This window comes from Phalacrocorax aristotelis, chromosome 1 (genome assembly GCF_949628215.1).
Source record: "Phalacrocorax aristotelis chromosome 1, bGulAri2.1, whole genome shotgun sequence".
Classification (NCBI taxonomy): Eukaryota; Metazoa; Chordata; class Aves; order Suliformes; family Phalacrocoracidae; genus Phalacrocorax; species Phalacrocorax aristotelis.
The window spans coordinates 45,808,650-45,825,781 of NC_134276.1; the positions used below are offsets into that span (position 1 = coordinate 45,808,650).

Genomic DNA, 17,132 nt, shown 5'->3' on the forward strand with positions numbered 1-17,132 from the left:
ATAACGCCACACTAAAACAGTGGTTTTCAAGCAACATCTGTAACAATTTTGTCCACAATGGCATAACTGATTTCATATAAAAGCACAGAGAAGGAACACAAAGCAGACTGTGGAAAATTCTGCCTGCATTTCAACCGTAAATCATGAAGGTCACGCTTGGTTTCAGGCCGTGGGACATATCCATCCTTGGGAAATGTCTGGAAGGGAGTGAGGGAGCTCTGCCTTGGTCCAGCTCACTACACGCACAGTGCCTCCAGGCATCTCTCCAGAGCCCCCACTGCCTTTGGCAACGGATGCTCACCAGCACGGCTCGCCATGAACTACACCATCAGGTGCCCACAGCAAAAACTCAAGGGTGAGCGAACATACCTTCCTCCCTGCTTTGCATCACACGAGGTATACTCAGCATTCAACATTTTTGTGAAAGCCAGCAGCGACCAAGCAACTGGAAACAGTACTCAATGAATAAGAAAAAAGCAAAAACAAAACAAAAAAACAACAGTTCACACTAAATATCTAGCGCTCTGCCCATAACCATCTTTGCACTGTAACAGTCATTTCAAAGAGTAACACTATATTATTTTTTAAATGATCAAGTCACATGCTAAAGAGAATATACAGCTCTGGAGGGAAGAAAAACAAAAAAGAGAAAGGAGAAAAAAAAGGCAAAACAAAAAACCCCACCCAACCACGGAAGCAAAGCATTCTCTCTCTCAGAATACGGTCACAAGACTTAGATGTTTTAACTTTTAACCCACATTCTCCAGGGGAGGGATGGAAGGAGGGAGGATAAATACATGTTGCCTAAGAAGGCTTAACAATCCAGATTCACTGTTACACTGTTGTTGGTAAAATACAAAGCCAGTTTCACCCTCATTGATTTTGAAGTGGGAAACACAGGGGATTTAAGTTAATTATTATACTGGCAAGTCATGAAAGTATAAGAGAAGTATGGCAAGCAGAGTTTTATGTATTGCTTTCAGTGAAAATAAAGATGAAAAAAAGCACAGATTTATGACACTTTTGATTAGGATTATAACGCATAAATATAGCCTGAGGCAAGAAAAGCCACCACATCAGTCTAGCTCAAATTTTTAATATATAAATTTGTAGCTAATCCTTCAAGATAATGTATTAGCAATTCTACAAGCCCAGTGTTTACTTTTTCTGTACATAAATATGTAAGACTCAACTGTGTGAGGTGCCTGGGACACCCATTTAGGTGGTGAGCATGGGCTGTTTCAGAGCGCAGCAACGGTTTTACTCACTGTCTCCAAGCATCAAATCCCTTATTAAAATCACTGCTGTCATGCAATTTACCCAAAAAATAGGTTTTGACCGTGGCAGCAACAGTTTCTAGATCTTAACATAGACTCAGTTGTATCTGATAAAAGCTGTACTTCAGAAAAATAACTATGGTTTACGTTTATTTATCTATTTTACTTCTAATTATTATTTACTTCTAATTATTATTTTACTTCTATTCCCTAATTAATACTTAATACCCTGTTTCTTTTTATCAAGTTAAAAATCAAAGCACATCAAAGAGTGCAATGTCCTTCTAAGGAATAATCCAGGCCCAGCACAAATAGTCCCCAATGGTAGTCCTGTTTTTCACACTGTACCACCTAGGAAACCCTTCATGCAGCCCAACCGCAGCTTCCTCAGCTGTAAAGCAGAACAGCAACTCTGCCAGGAAAAGACAGTCACATTTCTTGGTGGAGGACACAGTTAATAGAACAGATGAACCCATCTAAAAAGCGTGGTGCCACTAGTTCTTTCCTTCCCCCTCCCCACTCTGGATTCACCTCATTGACTCTTGGTTCATGAGAGGTTCACCACCTCTGATGTTCATCTGAATCCTTTGGTGAACCAAGGTCACCAAACAGGCAAAACTACTACTGACTTTCAGCCAGGATGTCAGGAATTCATCAGCAAGGGCTGGTAGGATCAAGTTCTGTGGCCCTGTAATAATTTCATTTTTCGTGTAATCCTGGAATCGTCTCAGGACTCGTCTGCTGTTGACAGAGCTATATATTTTCTCATTAAACTTCTGTGCGATCAATCCTTAATGTAATTTCACTCCCGAAACAGTGAGTGAAAACATAAAGAGAACTCTCCATAAGAAGAAGCCAAAGAGTCCACAGGAGTATTTTTCTTTCTCAACACTCTTTCTCTTTACTTTACAGACACGCTTCAAAAGAAAATTAAATTAACCCGTGAGTGCTATTTAACTGTCAGATATGATGTCAATGGCCACTTTAATGAAGACCAGACAGTCAGAGACAAGAGGTAGGATACGCTGTGATGACTTTCAGTACTTTGCTTCCATACGAGTGAACATGTTCGAATCTTTACCTGCATGGTGTCTCACAGCAGGCAGCACAAATGGCATATTTTAATTACATGTTTGTTTATAGAGGCAAAAGAAAATAAAATTACAGTGAAACCTCCAAGACTCACTTGTAGGTCTGACAAAAGAGAAAAGCATCCTGGACCCAGCTGCTAAGCCAATGGAGCACACATTCCTACGTCCATCTAGGAATACTTCAACATAGTCTCTAAAGATAGCACTTTAAGAAAACGGGTTCCTCCAAGGTAATTCAAAACCACCACTATTACTGAGCAACACCTTAACTCTAGTCATATACAGACCATTTGCCTTCTTTTCTGGACAATATGCCATTTCTGTTATATAGCAGACTTCTTTGCAGTACAGTACAGCATAACTTCTGCAGTCCTATTAACTGGTTTTCTACAGGCAGCAGGCTAATTTATACCTGAAGTCCCTTTGATTTTATTTTTGTTGAGATATCCTATGCTAAGTTTCTTCTTAGAACACAGTTTTTCAGCTAAAAATCAGCAGTCCCTGAAGATACGGATTTCCAGTGGAAGCATACGCATATTTAACTAGAGATTCTAGAAGAAATACGGGGTTTCAGCTGCTTAGTATTATCAAAAACCCTTACCATAAGAATATAAAAAGAAATAATGTTCAAGGTAAAACATTATCTACACTCACTTCCATACACATCCTGCCATCATGACTGCTGGCTGCAACCTTTTTAAGGTCCTTTCACTGATAGTGCTTACCTCAGTTTTCATTTTAAAAGCTGCTTTTTTTTTTTTTTAATTTCTTACAATGAAGTACCCTTTGCATTACAGATCAAACTGCTTGATTTTGACTTTGTCTCAGTGATTTTTCACCACTAGCTATTCGTAATCCCAACTACCTTCTAATATCAGAACCACAAAGAACTAGGTACCATAAATGCTTTAGAAGAGACAACTACTCAGTTTGCGGAAGCTGAGCATTATTTGGCACCTACAAACAGACCTGAAGATCAGATCCAGTACACCACAGTGTCCACATGTCCCCCACTGCAGCTCCAAGCTCGCAGGCACCTGGTCCTCAAGCTCTGGCACCCAGTAGCCCGTGATGGGGACTCTGTGCGTGGGAAGAGAGAGGCACTTCACAGTGGGATTGAAGCCTTCACCCACACATGTAAGAACTGACCAGAATTAGTGAACTGCCTATGCACCAAAAAAGGCCAATGCTAAACCCAAACCCTCTACACGAGGTACCCGATCTGCAGCTCCTGCATCTGGAGGAGAGCAAACCTTATTCACTTCAGGAGAGCTGACAATGTTTCACTCATCTTGGCTAAAACCGAGCAGCAGCAACAGGGGGTCAGCAGCACTCTCCACACCTTGTTCCCAGCCAAGAATGAGACATTTGCTCTTCAGAAGGCAGCGAGAAGCAAGAAACAGTATGACCAGTCTTGTACCGAGCGTGTTCCCACCTTCCCAGAGCTGTCTTATGCATTTGGATACTCCCTGAAGAAAATCACTCACGTCCCTCATTCAGTTCCAGCCCCACGCATGCTTCATGTGACCATTGTTTGTAGACATCAGGTGGCCTTGCCTTTCTCTGCAGTTAAACCAGATCCTCCTCTGGAGCTCCAAAAACAGCCACTGGGGCAGTAATTTCAGCAGTGTGTAAGAATACACTGATTTTCAATAGGATTTAAGCACTCCCAAACTTACTTTCTGAAGGAAGATGAACAGACCAAGCACATCAGCCATGCAATGAGGAATGCAGCAGCACAATGGCAGAGCAATCTCCTCCAAGCCTTCCAACTAACAGAGGGATATGGCAAGTGGCACCACGTACCTTTAGGAACAGGAGGAACAGCAGGAATATAGCTTCCTCCCAGGAAAGGAAAAGGATGGACAAAGGAAGGAAAAAGAGCACTAAAGGAGGAACAGGAGGAAGAGAACAATATGCAAAGTAAAAAAAGCTGGGCAAAAAGAGGAAGAACAGGATAAGTGATGGCGAGAGAGGCAATACAAAGGACGCAGCATCCATTTTTAGAGCTCTTTCAGTATGAAAAAGTACTTTAAGAAACTTCAGAATACTCCTCTGAGGGAACAGTGTCATTTTTTTGTTGTTTGGTTGGGTGTAGTGGGTTTTGTTTTTCCTGCTTCTCTGTTTTTACAGAAACTGTTGCATCAGAAAGCTGAGCAAGCTGACCACTGTCAGGAATTATAGCGAAGTCACTGAGACAAGCTGTGTCTATTGATTTTAAATGCTTTTAAATCACAAAAGCATCCTACATATGCATACTTGTGAGCAACAGACCAGAATGGAAAGAGACACAAAAAGGTGAGCAAGGCATAAACAGAAAACATCATACCAACGTGAATGAGACACTTGTATGAAGATAAGTCAGATAAGGAAACAGATAATCACATTAAAAGAAATGAGAGGATGGAAAAATTCAGAAAAATGCAAATTTCAAGCTACTCAGCTGTAATGCTTGTGCTTTCCTTACTTTTACAATACACATATCTGGCAATGTCCTGCCTTTATGAGCTTAATAAAAAAGTGACAGGACCAGTAGGAGTACTTTCATTATATTAACATTTCTGGCTATCCTGAATTTTAGCAAACCAGCAGCAAGACAGAAAGAGCAAAAACAAGAGTAATATCTACCGCACCCATGCTCCAGCTCTGCAGGAGCATAGGAGCATGGGAGCTCTCCCGCCATGCAGGTTTCTGCTTTGCTCGAAGAACAATTTCTTGTAAGCACTTTCAGTTATTGACAACTACAGCAACCTCAGAGGAAGGAGTCAAACCACGCAGCAAGGGAGATCCATGCCACCCTAGATTCTTCCTGCTTTCTCCAACCCCTACCTGACTGCAGCCAGTTAAAACTGGGGATTGCTCTTTAAAGCCTTGGGCTAGTTTTATTTTCTCTACTATTTACCTCACCTAGAACTGGAGAGGCACTCTGGGTCCAGCACACTCAGACTTTTTCTGCTGTCCAGCTAGTGAACATCTTGATTTCTTCCAACTTCTTTGGCTGTTTTCCCACCCAGGCAAATATATATATATATATATATATAAAAAATAAAGTAATCCCCTGAAAATATTAGTCTGAGTATCCATTAATTATTCTTTTTTTTCTCCTCCCAGTTTGTCTCTCAGATCTTCCTGCAGTCCCAGCCAAAAAAAGTTTCAGAACAATAACGCAACCTTTCCTCAAACCGCATGGCAAGGATTCTTCCTGCAACAACCCCCTTCATTAGAGGCACCAGCTTCACTTCACACCAGAAGTTGCAGGGACAGAGAAGTTGCACAGCCTCAAGAAACTTCCAAGGAAGGGAGAGAAGCACAAGACTGAATTGCGATTTCCAGACACTGTTCACGCAGCAGCACAATGTGGAAACGACAGAGGGTCTGAGTACATCTCCTCCTCCAACCACCACCGCCGAAGAAGATGCTACCCACTGCTGCTGAAACCGCCCTGGCCAGTGGTTACCCTCCCTTCAGACCTGATATCCCCCATTAGGGAACAATAACACACAAAAACACAATCAAACAACACACTTGAGCGGGTGACAGCCTACAACAGGGTGAGGTTGGGGTTGCAGGTTTTTGGGGTAGCAGCTGAAAAGAGGTATGTAGTGAAACTTGTGCCTGGCTTGCACAGTCCTATTACAGAGCTCCACGAACATGGGAACACGCTGTATCATGTGGCAATCGGTTTGCAATTTGTACACCTTACTTTTTTAGTTCAAAAGTCCTTGTGTATTAGCTTGAGAGGCATTTTCAAGAGTATCTCAGCCATTCAGATACATCCCACTGAGAGTCAGAGTCACATTTAGTTGTCTCAGTCATTCAGACGATTTGAAAAGCCTACCTTTCACATTATTTTTGCCATCATGGCCTCCTCCCCTTAAAGCATCTAATAAATGTATCCAGTTGGGGACCAAAGGTGTCCTAGACTCTCCCTATAGGCAGTTTACATGGGGACAGATGTCTCTGGAGGTCACCACAGCCCACCGGAGATCTAGAAGAGCTGTTTACCTCTTCCTTGACCACAGCAGGAACACTGTGCTGACCACCTTCATCTGAGCACAGTGCCTCCATCAGGTGTTAAATGAAATAAATCTAAATCACCTTCCCTTATTATCGTATTTCATACCCTTGTATACCCACATATATCTACCTATGTATAAATACATATATGTACATACAGGCATGGATATATAAATACATGTATTTAAACATTCTTCAGCACAACTACTCTTGGCATGCTTGCACTAAATTGTTGTTGCAAAGAAATTAACTAATCCAAGTTAGGACAGACTTTTTTCTCCCATCCACCTTGGCAAAACCTCTAAGCCTTTAATGGGTGTGGGTGCATCTCTCACCACCTTTTGTACTGGCATAGCTGGAGTCATAGATAGCAGAGAAATCCAGTTAAGTTGAAAAAATAGGTACTAGAAAAAATAGTTACTATAGATTAAAGAGAGCGATAAAGACATGTAGTTTTGAACTTGGCAGTACGTTCCTAACGATCACTTCCGCTTGCTCTCCTGAGATGCCAACAGAGCCAAGACCTACCCTGTTTGCAAGAGAGCCCTCCACTTTCACAGAGCCTTAATAAGAAGAGTGTCTTTGCATTGGTACATGGTTTTGCCTACTACCTACCACGCTAAGTCTGCACATGAATAGATTTGCAAGGCAGCACAGCTCTCACACAGTTAACGCTAGCAGACATGTGTTTGGCAACGTGGAATCTAGCAATAGGAATCGGCAAAAGATACTGTTTTCATTTTGTTTTTAACATAAAAAAAATAATACTCTGCCCTGTCATTACAGCAGGCTGGACCACGCAGAGATGAGAGGGTCTTCTGCATCCCACCTGGGTCCCCTCACATCTCATTTACCAGACCTCATGCAGATAGTACTACAAAGTCAAATTCTGCATTTCAACTTAAAACATTGGCCACGTTTTTGTGGGGCACTTTCACCATCAGGTAGCCAGATGGAATCACAGTCTGTTGAAAAGAAACAAATACAGATCAATAACTACAGTCTGATTTGTGTGCTTTAAATATTGTCACAACATGCACAAGGAAAAGGCTGGTGGACCTCACAGCAAAAGCTCGATGCACTCCAGTACTCCCGTACAGGGAACTAGCAGCCACAGGAGTTAACTGCAGAGGGAGAAGTATCAGCAAGCAGACAAGACAAGTAAATAAATAAATAAGGATGGGGAGTATTTCACATTCTTTCAGCCATTTATATTTAATGATCTCTATACAACACAGTCTACAGTTCTCCAATAACAGAGCCATGCAACACGTGAATAAGAACAGGAAAGCATGAACTCAGAGATCAAACCCCAGCTCCTCGGGCTTTAAATTGAAAATAACAGTCTTTTCCCCATTGATTTTTTTTTCTCCTCTTTCATTTGTGAAAAATTGATTTTTCTCGCTTGTGTTTGCTGAAGTGTCCACACCTGCAGCTCACTGCTTGCTTTAATCTTTGTATTTGTTCATCCATACCTCTAAGTAAGCCATGTCAAATAAGCACCTGGGACCACCTGTCCCACACTCACCGGTGGTCTTATCAAGTCTCAGAAATCTTACCCTTCCCACGCTATGACCAAAAGATGAGGAGGCTGCTCCTGCCTTCCCAGAGCATGATCAGAGGCCCCATTTTTGCAGAAGTCCATCTCAGATCAATACCAACACCTGAGGAAGATGCAGCAGGAGCTTGTGCTCCCCCGGCACCTCCCAAGAAAGCAGCAGAGTAACAACCCCAGGCTTGCCACACCTGTACGCCCTCAGGAAGCCTGGCACAAAAAAGGAAAACCCTGGAAAAGACAGAATTTTGGGAGGTTGAGATGAAAAGGCAGAAAGTACTCACAAAATAAAGCCCTCACCACGGCTACTGCCCGTTTCTCTCACTCTCTGTGATGGATTTAACAAAGGAGCCCAAACCATGCTTTGCCAACCTACCCAGTTCCTCCAAAGCAAGCTGGACTACCTGGAAAAATGCCAGACAACCCCAGACCTTCAAATCCCATGGCTATAAAGCTTTCAAATTGTAACATACCTTTAAAATTTAAAAAGAAAAACCCAAGTTTGACCAAAATTTTCCCAGTGAGAATGATTTGGGGATTCATCTGAATAATAATTTTTAAAAATGGGGCTAAATCTGTGGTGCTTGTGAAATGCTGGTATTTAAGCACTGAATCCCTCCTACAAAAAAAAGGCACTCTTAATTCTCAATCCAGGCCAGCCTGTACAGCAGTATTTATGATGTGCACACGTGTCCACTCTGATCATGTATGGCTTATTTCACTTTTGGTCTGAACTAAGGCTTGCAGATGCGAAAGGCATTAATCCACTTTGGCCATCAAGCTCTTTCACACAAAAAAAACCTCCACGTAGCACACAGAAATAGTAATTTGCAGTAACAGGCAACCAAACTTTAACATAACTAGCCATGTTGTAAGCTTATGCATTTAAAAACCTAGAACATATTCCTGTTCCAGTAACCTTTGAGTGTTAGCTGTTTGGGGTTTGACTTTAGTCAAATTATTTTAAGCCCTTCTCGGCTGTTGTCATTGTCTTTCCCTGGCCCTTTGGTCCAAAGGCAGAAATAACACACAATGGACAGCATCTGCGTGGCATGCTGCACTGCGACTCCCACAGTGACATCCTCCAGTACACGGTGAGGGGCGATTTGTCTTTTACGTAACTATGTCCTATTTGGTTGATTTTCTACGCAGCAGCAATTCCCAACGGGGAGGGGGGAAAGCACAAGTTCTGCCACAATATTACTCATTAAAAAAAAGAAAGCCTCTCACCCTGTGCAGAGATGAATGATTCATCCTTGTGCCCGGAGGAATATCCAGGCCAAACAAGGATGCTAGATAAAGAGACAATCACTCCACAAACCAAGCGCAGACTAAATAAAATGAGACCTCTTCCCCTTCTGAGAATGGGAAGAAGCATTTTTCCATTAATTTGGGTCTGCTCTAACCTTCAGAAAATTTAGCGTGCAACAAATCTTTTGTTGAAGCAGTAACTGAGAACAGAGAGTTATAACACAGGACCACAAACACTGCGGCCAAAGGAGCTATCTTCTACTGCTCTTCAAGCAGTTAAGTTGAGCTTTACGCCACATAAGCTCTAAATGCCAAACTACCCTATTTAGGAATTTGGTGACCCTAAGTTTCAAATATAGTCAAATTAAGAGAGACAGAAGAGCTGAACTGCCCCTGCAGATGTGTCCCTTAAGGTCTCTGGAGAGACCTTGCAATATGGAAGCCACCTCTGTGCTGCACATTGGCTTGGGCTATCAGCTTACCCTCGTTCCCAGAGGAGCCATGGTGCACGCAAACCAGGTTGCTTTTGGAGGAACCTAAACCAGAAGCCCCTCTCCAGCTGCACACCAAACACTCCTAACCCCCAACAGGGTCATAAGGGACCACAGTGACAACTGCTCTCTTTGCTTCCACCTGCTTCTGCTGCTCCAGACCACCTGCTCACGTAGACACAGCCTCCAGCACATAGTTGGGTAAGACAAGTCTAAGTCTGGCGGTTTTAAGATTCTCCAACTGCTTTGAATCCCTTTTAAAATAAACTCATATTGCATGACATAAGACATATGTTTTGCTAATATTACCAAATCAGTATTTATTGGACATTTCATGCTTCCCTTTACTCTCCTTGACTCCTGCTGCTTCTCTGAATCACCTTCCCCTATTTTCCATGAGGGCAGAACATTTAAGTATGTTTACAAATAATTACAAAATCATGGGAAAGGAGTTCAAAGGCTGAAGTACCGAGGCTGTAGAATTTGGCAGCTTTGCCCCTGGGAAGTAACAGTATATGTCCTGCGAACGTGTAAGGAGGATTTTGCTAAATTTCACAGACATCCTCTGATTGAAAATGCAGGCATCTGATCAGTGGTACCTTTGGGCAGCAGCACATCTGAAGCCATCACCCAAGGCTCCCCTTACTGTCAAAGGTGGGGGAAGAGGCTTCTAGAGCAGAGCACAAATCCCACGGCAATGCTCCAGGTGTGCTTGGTAAAAGGACTAGCCCCAAAAGGAAAAGTTCGAGTCAGGTCATTGCAGGTAGCACAAGCATCAAGTATCACCACAATGAGTACCCGATTACACTATGCAATATACTTTTTCCCACTTCCAAGATTAACACTTAAATAATACTATTTACTGCACATCCACAGCAGTGCTATAACACTGGACAACATCTTATATTCCTTTTATTCCTCATCTACCTTTAAAGCATTTTCTTTTTTATTTTCCATTCACACCCTCCACTATATATCTGGAATTTACATGGAGCAATACATAGAACTTACTTCTTAAAATATTTATTGTCAAATGCAAGCTTTTCCTCATTATTTTGTGAATTTAACTATGAAAACTTATACCTTGATGGTCTGAAGAAGCTCTTTGCCTTAACTCATTTTATTTTGTCCTACAGGCAGAACAAAACAGAGTATTTGGAACATCTTGACTGAAATTATTTATAATCCACGAGAAGCTTTACAAGACAAGACTTCAGACTTGCTTCTGCCTGACCCCAGCTCTTGTTCATCACCTCCCTGCCCTGACATGTATCGTGCCCCTCAGTAACGGCTGAGAATAAAAAGAACTAAAACTAATATATGTTTAATTCCGAAAGCCAAGACTTAAAATATATCAACAACAAGTTGTAAGATGCTCTTGTAAGATTGTTTTATGATTTTTAAAAACTAAAAAACCCCATCTCTTCTGGATAGTACCCTTCATCACTGAAATAGTTTTTAAAAACATGAGGCATTAAATATATATTGTTTATATATATTACATAATTTATATAGATATGTATGTAAAAAATATAAAGACTGCATGAGACCACCGTCATGCAGTGATCTCCAAATTTAATTAATTTCCAAAGCAATCATTTACAGGGCATTAGCTTTTCAAATGACCAGAGCACACAGTGAGGTGCAGAAGAGTTGAGCAATTCAGTAGCTTCCTACAGGAAGCCTGCTGCAGAAGGAGGAATGCATCGCTAGCCTTCCAGCTCCTTGTCCTGAATCAAAAATACAGCTTCAGAACTCTTCCAGACAAAAACTGAGCTGCTCTGAAATCAAAACAAATGCCACTGTCTTGACAAAGACCAGGTAACAACTACATTCAGGAAATGCTTTGGCATTAACAAGCCAAATCTTTGTCACAGAAATTTGTGGTGATTATTTTGTAAAGAGTTTCACAACTGCAGACACCCCAACGTACTAAGAGGAAAGCCTCTCTTATAGTAGTCTGGTGCTTTTGCGGGTTTTTTTGTGTGTGTTCCTCAGTAAGAAAAAATACGAGAGTCTCAAAAAGGGTTACATGAATTGTTAGTATATTTAAATTGTTTCCCCCAGGCAGGAAAAAAGATCACACAGTTATAAAACAATCTCAAATCTGCCAACCATAAAGCAAGCAAAATATAAAAGGTACGAGGATATTTCAAGGAATGGAATTAATTTGGATCCTTTGCTCTGTAGTACATAAGCATCTTCCAAAAGGATGTAAAGGAACATAACTAACACCTGTCATCTCAACCTTAGTCTCCCTCAAATCTTTCCTGGGAAAAACCACATGTGCACCGCAGTGTTTGGGGGATGCGGAGTTATTTCGTTCTTCTTTTTGTCCTCCACACAGATCTGCACTTTTGTTTGATCCTTAGTCATGAGAACAGGGATGATTTGGGGAAGACCTCAGGGAAGAGGGATGGAGCAGCAAGATCTAGAACAGTCTAAGCATCATTATGGAAATAGATGATCTGCAGCAAGAAAACAAGAAAAGTCAAAAAGGAGAAAAGAGGACATATAGCTTATCTTATCCAACATGTCTTAATGTATAAAAATTAACACACACTCGTGCATCTTCAGCTTTCTAAAAGGCTAGGAAAAAGGAACGTATTCTGGGAGATCCTGCTTTTTCAGGCTTTTCTAAAGGTTGTAAGGTACAGTCACCTGAATATGCTCCTTGCATTTCAACTGTCTCTCACTATAAAAGCAGTTCCTCTTATTTTTTCATTCGTATTTTAAGGCAATCACAACCTGAGTATCTGGAAACACAGCTCAGAGTTTCTAAATTGTTTTCCACATACTGCACAAGGAATGTTCTGCCTCCCTCGTGTGTTCTTGCCATTCCCAAAATACTAAAAAATTCCCACTCTTTGGGATCTGTGAACCAACAACAAAAAAAATCAGAAGTCTCTTGCTGCAACCCTGCCACATTCAAAACAGAAAGATACAACCGCAACGTATTTGATAACCACCACCAGCACCACCCGAGGGGGTCACTTGAGCTTCATTCTGTGTTGCAGGGAATATAGGTAATTTAAAAATAACACCACTGTGAATTGGCTATCCTACCACAGATCCAAGCACTTAGAGGGGAGATATTTATGCTCTCCAAGAAATACTAAGTTTAACCTCCCTGTCTTCAGAACAGGAGACACTCAAAAAGGAAAGTGGGAAATATGATTCGTGACAGGGTGTTAAACCGGACAGTCTTAACCGTAGGTCACACAAGCATTGCCACACTCACTCTCTCACAGTCACTTCCAGAAGGAAGCTCCTATCATTCAGCATCAGATTCTCCATGCTTGGGCTGCGCATGGAAAGCAGCGTTTGGTTTGGAGAAATCAAATATTACAGCTTTCTGCCCAATTCTGAAGCATAGGAAAAGGCAAAGAGGTAACCACATCCAAAAACGGAATTCCTCTTCTCCATTACGACTGTCACCATCACCACCAAAATGCCATCCAGGAAATTTTTAAATTTTTTTTAAGGAAAAATTTTTCACCATAATGATCTGCACTGGTAAGCTTTCTTGCATTACTACACTAACATCCCAGAGCTTTCCTTATTGTTTTTTTCTGTCTTCTTGCCACCTGCTCTTTGATTTGGCAAATGGATTGTACCTTTCTCATCCGTATATGGGCTCTTAAGATGCAGCATATTTCTGCCCTCAGACTTCAGGGCAGATGGAAGTAAGTCACTTAGGCCTTACAAAAAAAAAAATCAAGTCCTATTCTCATCTATCATCCCATTAAGTTCTCTGTTTCTGAGCCCAAACCCAAACAGCCCTCAAATGCTATTTGAAGCTGAATACCAAAATGGGAAGCTCTGGACAGGTAGGTGGGACCAGCCAAGGGAGAAGTTTATCAGAGAACCTGACAAATTTTGCTTAGGAGGAAACAAAAACCTCTTGTGGGTAACTGCTACATCTAAAAGCTGCTGGCTTGTGCTCTCACAGGAGCTGTCACCTGCTCTGGATAGACCAACAGCATGCAGGGACTGCAAACCTCTTCCTTCCTGCTGGAGGACATCTAGAGACGTGATGGGGTGCAAGACCCCTGTGCCACATGGCAAGCCCATCCTTCCTCACAGCCACTCGCACCCCCATTTCTCAAACAGATCTGTCCTCCAGGCCGGCTAACTTCTCACCTCCCCTGAACCAAAGGAAAACCTCCAGGTCTTTGCACTCAACCACACATTGCTTGACCTGCGCCACACCAACAAGAAAGCAAACCCAGACTTCTTCACCTAGACGAGGTGCTCCACCAAATCCCTGGTGCTGGGAGCTGGACAGACATAGGCACAGAGGAGAAAGGAGGTCCAATCCCCAATGCACCCCTATCTCTCTTTGCAGGGCTCTCTCAGGCCGCTGCGAATCCTCTGGGCTCAACGTTGTCAGATGCTGGAGTCTACAGATGAAAAAATGACATATTAAAAAAAAAACCACACACACAAAAAACAAACAAACCCTGCACTGTCAGCCAGGATTTTCAAAAGGAGGCTGGGCTTCTCAGAATTTAAGCATCCAACTCAAGATGTCTTAAAGCAGTTAGATCTTACACGTGCTACTGCTCTCTCAAAGTTAGTCTTTAAGGCCGAGAAGCACATAATCGAGAAACATAAGACTCTCGTGGCTTTCAGGAGGCGTGGGTATCAATGCAAAACAGCACTCTGAACTTTAGTTTTTCCATACAGACATTAAAAGACTAATTTGTTGTAATAGATTTAATGGTATCACAGCCCCCTACATATTTGCATTGCTCTGCAATATCAAAGTTTTCCAAGCCAGCAGCTTCAGATCTGTATCGCAGGGGAGGGGCGGGGGGGGAAACCCGTGGTTTTAGGCACTTCCCCTGTCTGGTAAATTTACAAACACAAGAAGGCAGCTAGAAACTGTTCACTGAATTCCCCAAAAGACAAAAACCAATCCAGCTGCAAAATTCATTTCTTAGCACACAAATTACAATGCTCAGTGAACCCCTCTGTTCATAAGACGGCTAGGCACAAGGGGTTTGTGCCATGCTCTACAGCAAACAGAGGTCTGGGCAAATTCAGAAAGTCCAAAGTCCAAAGCTCCCCATGGAAAATGTGTTGCTAATAAATGACTTTTAATGTAACAAGGACTCCAGCTCGAGTAATTTCTCTCACCACAACAGCATACGTATCAAAGAGGAAGAGAAAGGGGCTCTTAAACATGTTGATCCCAAGAGATTTATTACACAATACGCCAAACAAAGCTATATATAAAAAAAACCACTGTATGTAAGGGAATTCCACATTCTTTACAAAGACATCACCAGACAAGGAACTGCCATCATCACCTCCATAACCCATCACGGCATTTTATGAAAGCAACTGCTACCTTTAACCAAGTCAACATGAATCTAGACCACCCATAACTGCACATTATGTGTAAATGCTGTGCAAGAACAAGGTATGATATAAAAAGGAGCTAATCTAGTTACTCAGTTACAAAGCAAGGTGCAGACCAGCCAGATTCAAGCCCTTTGTTCCTCCCTCCCCAGCTGCAGAGTTCATCATCCGCCCAACCCACATGCCATGCTTGTAATTCAACCCCAGCGATGACCAAAACAAGCTCAAGTCTGCACTTTCCTGACCTCTGAGGAAGCAGATAACATCAGTCAAGTTCAGAATTAACTGCTAAGTTTTGTCAAATTTCCCTCTGACACGGGATGCCAAAAAGCACCAAGTAAGAACCAAGCTATAAACGTGTGGCAACTTACCCTGCGCTCCCCCTCGCCCCCGCGCTTTCCTTTCTGCACTGATTTCATGCACGGTGCTTACGCAATTCATCAGCTGAGCTTGTGGCAGGTTAGCAAAGGGCAGCAGGGACAGGCTGTCCTTTTTCTGACTCCCCGTGAGGGGCGAGCAGAGCAAGGAGCGAAACCACAGGCAAAGCAGAAGCAGCTCAGGCCATGGAGCTCTGGCAACCAGGTACCCGGCCCTACAAGGATCAAAGCAAGCCCAGCTCAGAGCTACAAAGGGCAGAGATCTCATAAAAGTCAGTACTTACATGGAAGAAACAACAGGCAGGACTGAGCCTGGTACCACAAAGGTTCAGCATCCTTTTAAGAATTCACAGTAATGCACCAGAAAAAGATACTCAAGACTAGAAAGAGCAACGAGATTAACAGGCTGCAGAACGAAAAGCCAACAAAGAAAACAAAACTCCTTTTCAAAGTTGATTAATACCACCTCTTACGTGGAACATAGCAGGTTAAAAGCTAAATCCATGCCTGCATCGTGGTAGAGAAACAGACTTGCAGTGGAAAAAGCTTGGCCAAAAACCCTTCATTTATCTTTGGCAATTTAAACGATTTTCACACAAATGATATTGAGAAGACAAAACTGACTGACACTTTGTTTCACAATAACACGTCAGCCAAAAACCCTGGCTCATACGCCTCATTTGTTATCATAGCCAAAGACTTGGAACTTCACTTCTGATGCTTTATGTATAAATGTAATCTACGTACACTGGAAAATGCACACCACATTTGGGAGAGATTCAGCCTTGACTGAGGTGTGTAACTTCCGGGGATTTCCCTTCACTCAGACATAAAAACGCATCCCCTGTACAAAATAAAAATCACTGTTAAAACTTTGGAGTTCTTTACCAGTCTTGATCTAAATTCCAGGTCAGGCTGCAAGAGAGATGTATTTGTGTGGCATACAAATGATTAAAACAATACATTATTTCAACCTATTCAGGCTAATGCAGCCTATCATTTTCAGAAAGCATTTTAAAAAAAAAGCAAAACCACTTGATTTCTGCAACAGGACAAAACCACTGGCAGAAGAGGTCTTTTAATGCAATGAAGTGAGCAGCAGACTGCAAGGAGCCCATTCTCTCCATTTCTACCAAAACGGACCAAAACAACAGTGGCCTTCCTCTTCCCTACTTCTCCCCAACATCAATTTCACATTTAAAAAAAAAAAAAAAAAAGAATCAAAAGAATCAAGCGTGTTTTGGAATTCTTTAATCTTTGATCCTTTTCCATCTTAAAACAGCCACGACAGATGCAGAACCAGGAATTTTTTTTTTTTTTTTGTTACTGGGAGACAGCACTCATGTCTCCTTCACACCATGTCTCCTGCTGATATTTAGATTTATATTTTTTTTTAACCCAGGTTTTCAGCAGCCATGCCTGCTATTCATAACGAAAGCCACAGTGGAATCTTTCAGGGCCGCCGGCCGTTGTGGTTACCCCGCTTCTTATAAACACGGCAGCTTCCTGCCAAGGCTCCACTGCTACATCAGGTTGAATCATGGCATCCTTCACCGTCGTGACCCCCGAACACAGTCATGCCACAACTCTGTCTTGTTCCATTAACTACACATCACGGTGAGATAGGGCTTCTGTGCCTACCTCCAAAACAGCCTGCCTCTTCTCTAAGCCAGCTGAGAGGCTGCCAGCACACTCCTTCAGGCTGC

The 17,132-nt window shown here is 42.2% G+C and overlaps 1 protein-coding gene across 18 annotated transcripts in view; it reads right to left on the bottom strand.

The window, feature by feature from the left end:
- KLF12 (KLF transcription factor 12) overlaps positions 1 to 17,132 on the bottom strand; it is a 251,879-nt gene that overhangs the window by 199,555 nt on the left and 35,192 nt on the right. The window lies entirely within an intron of this gene.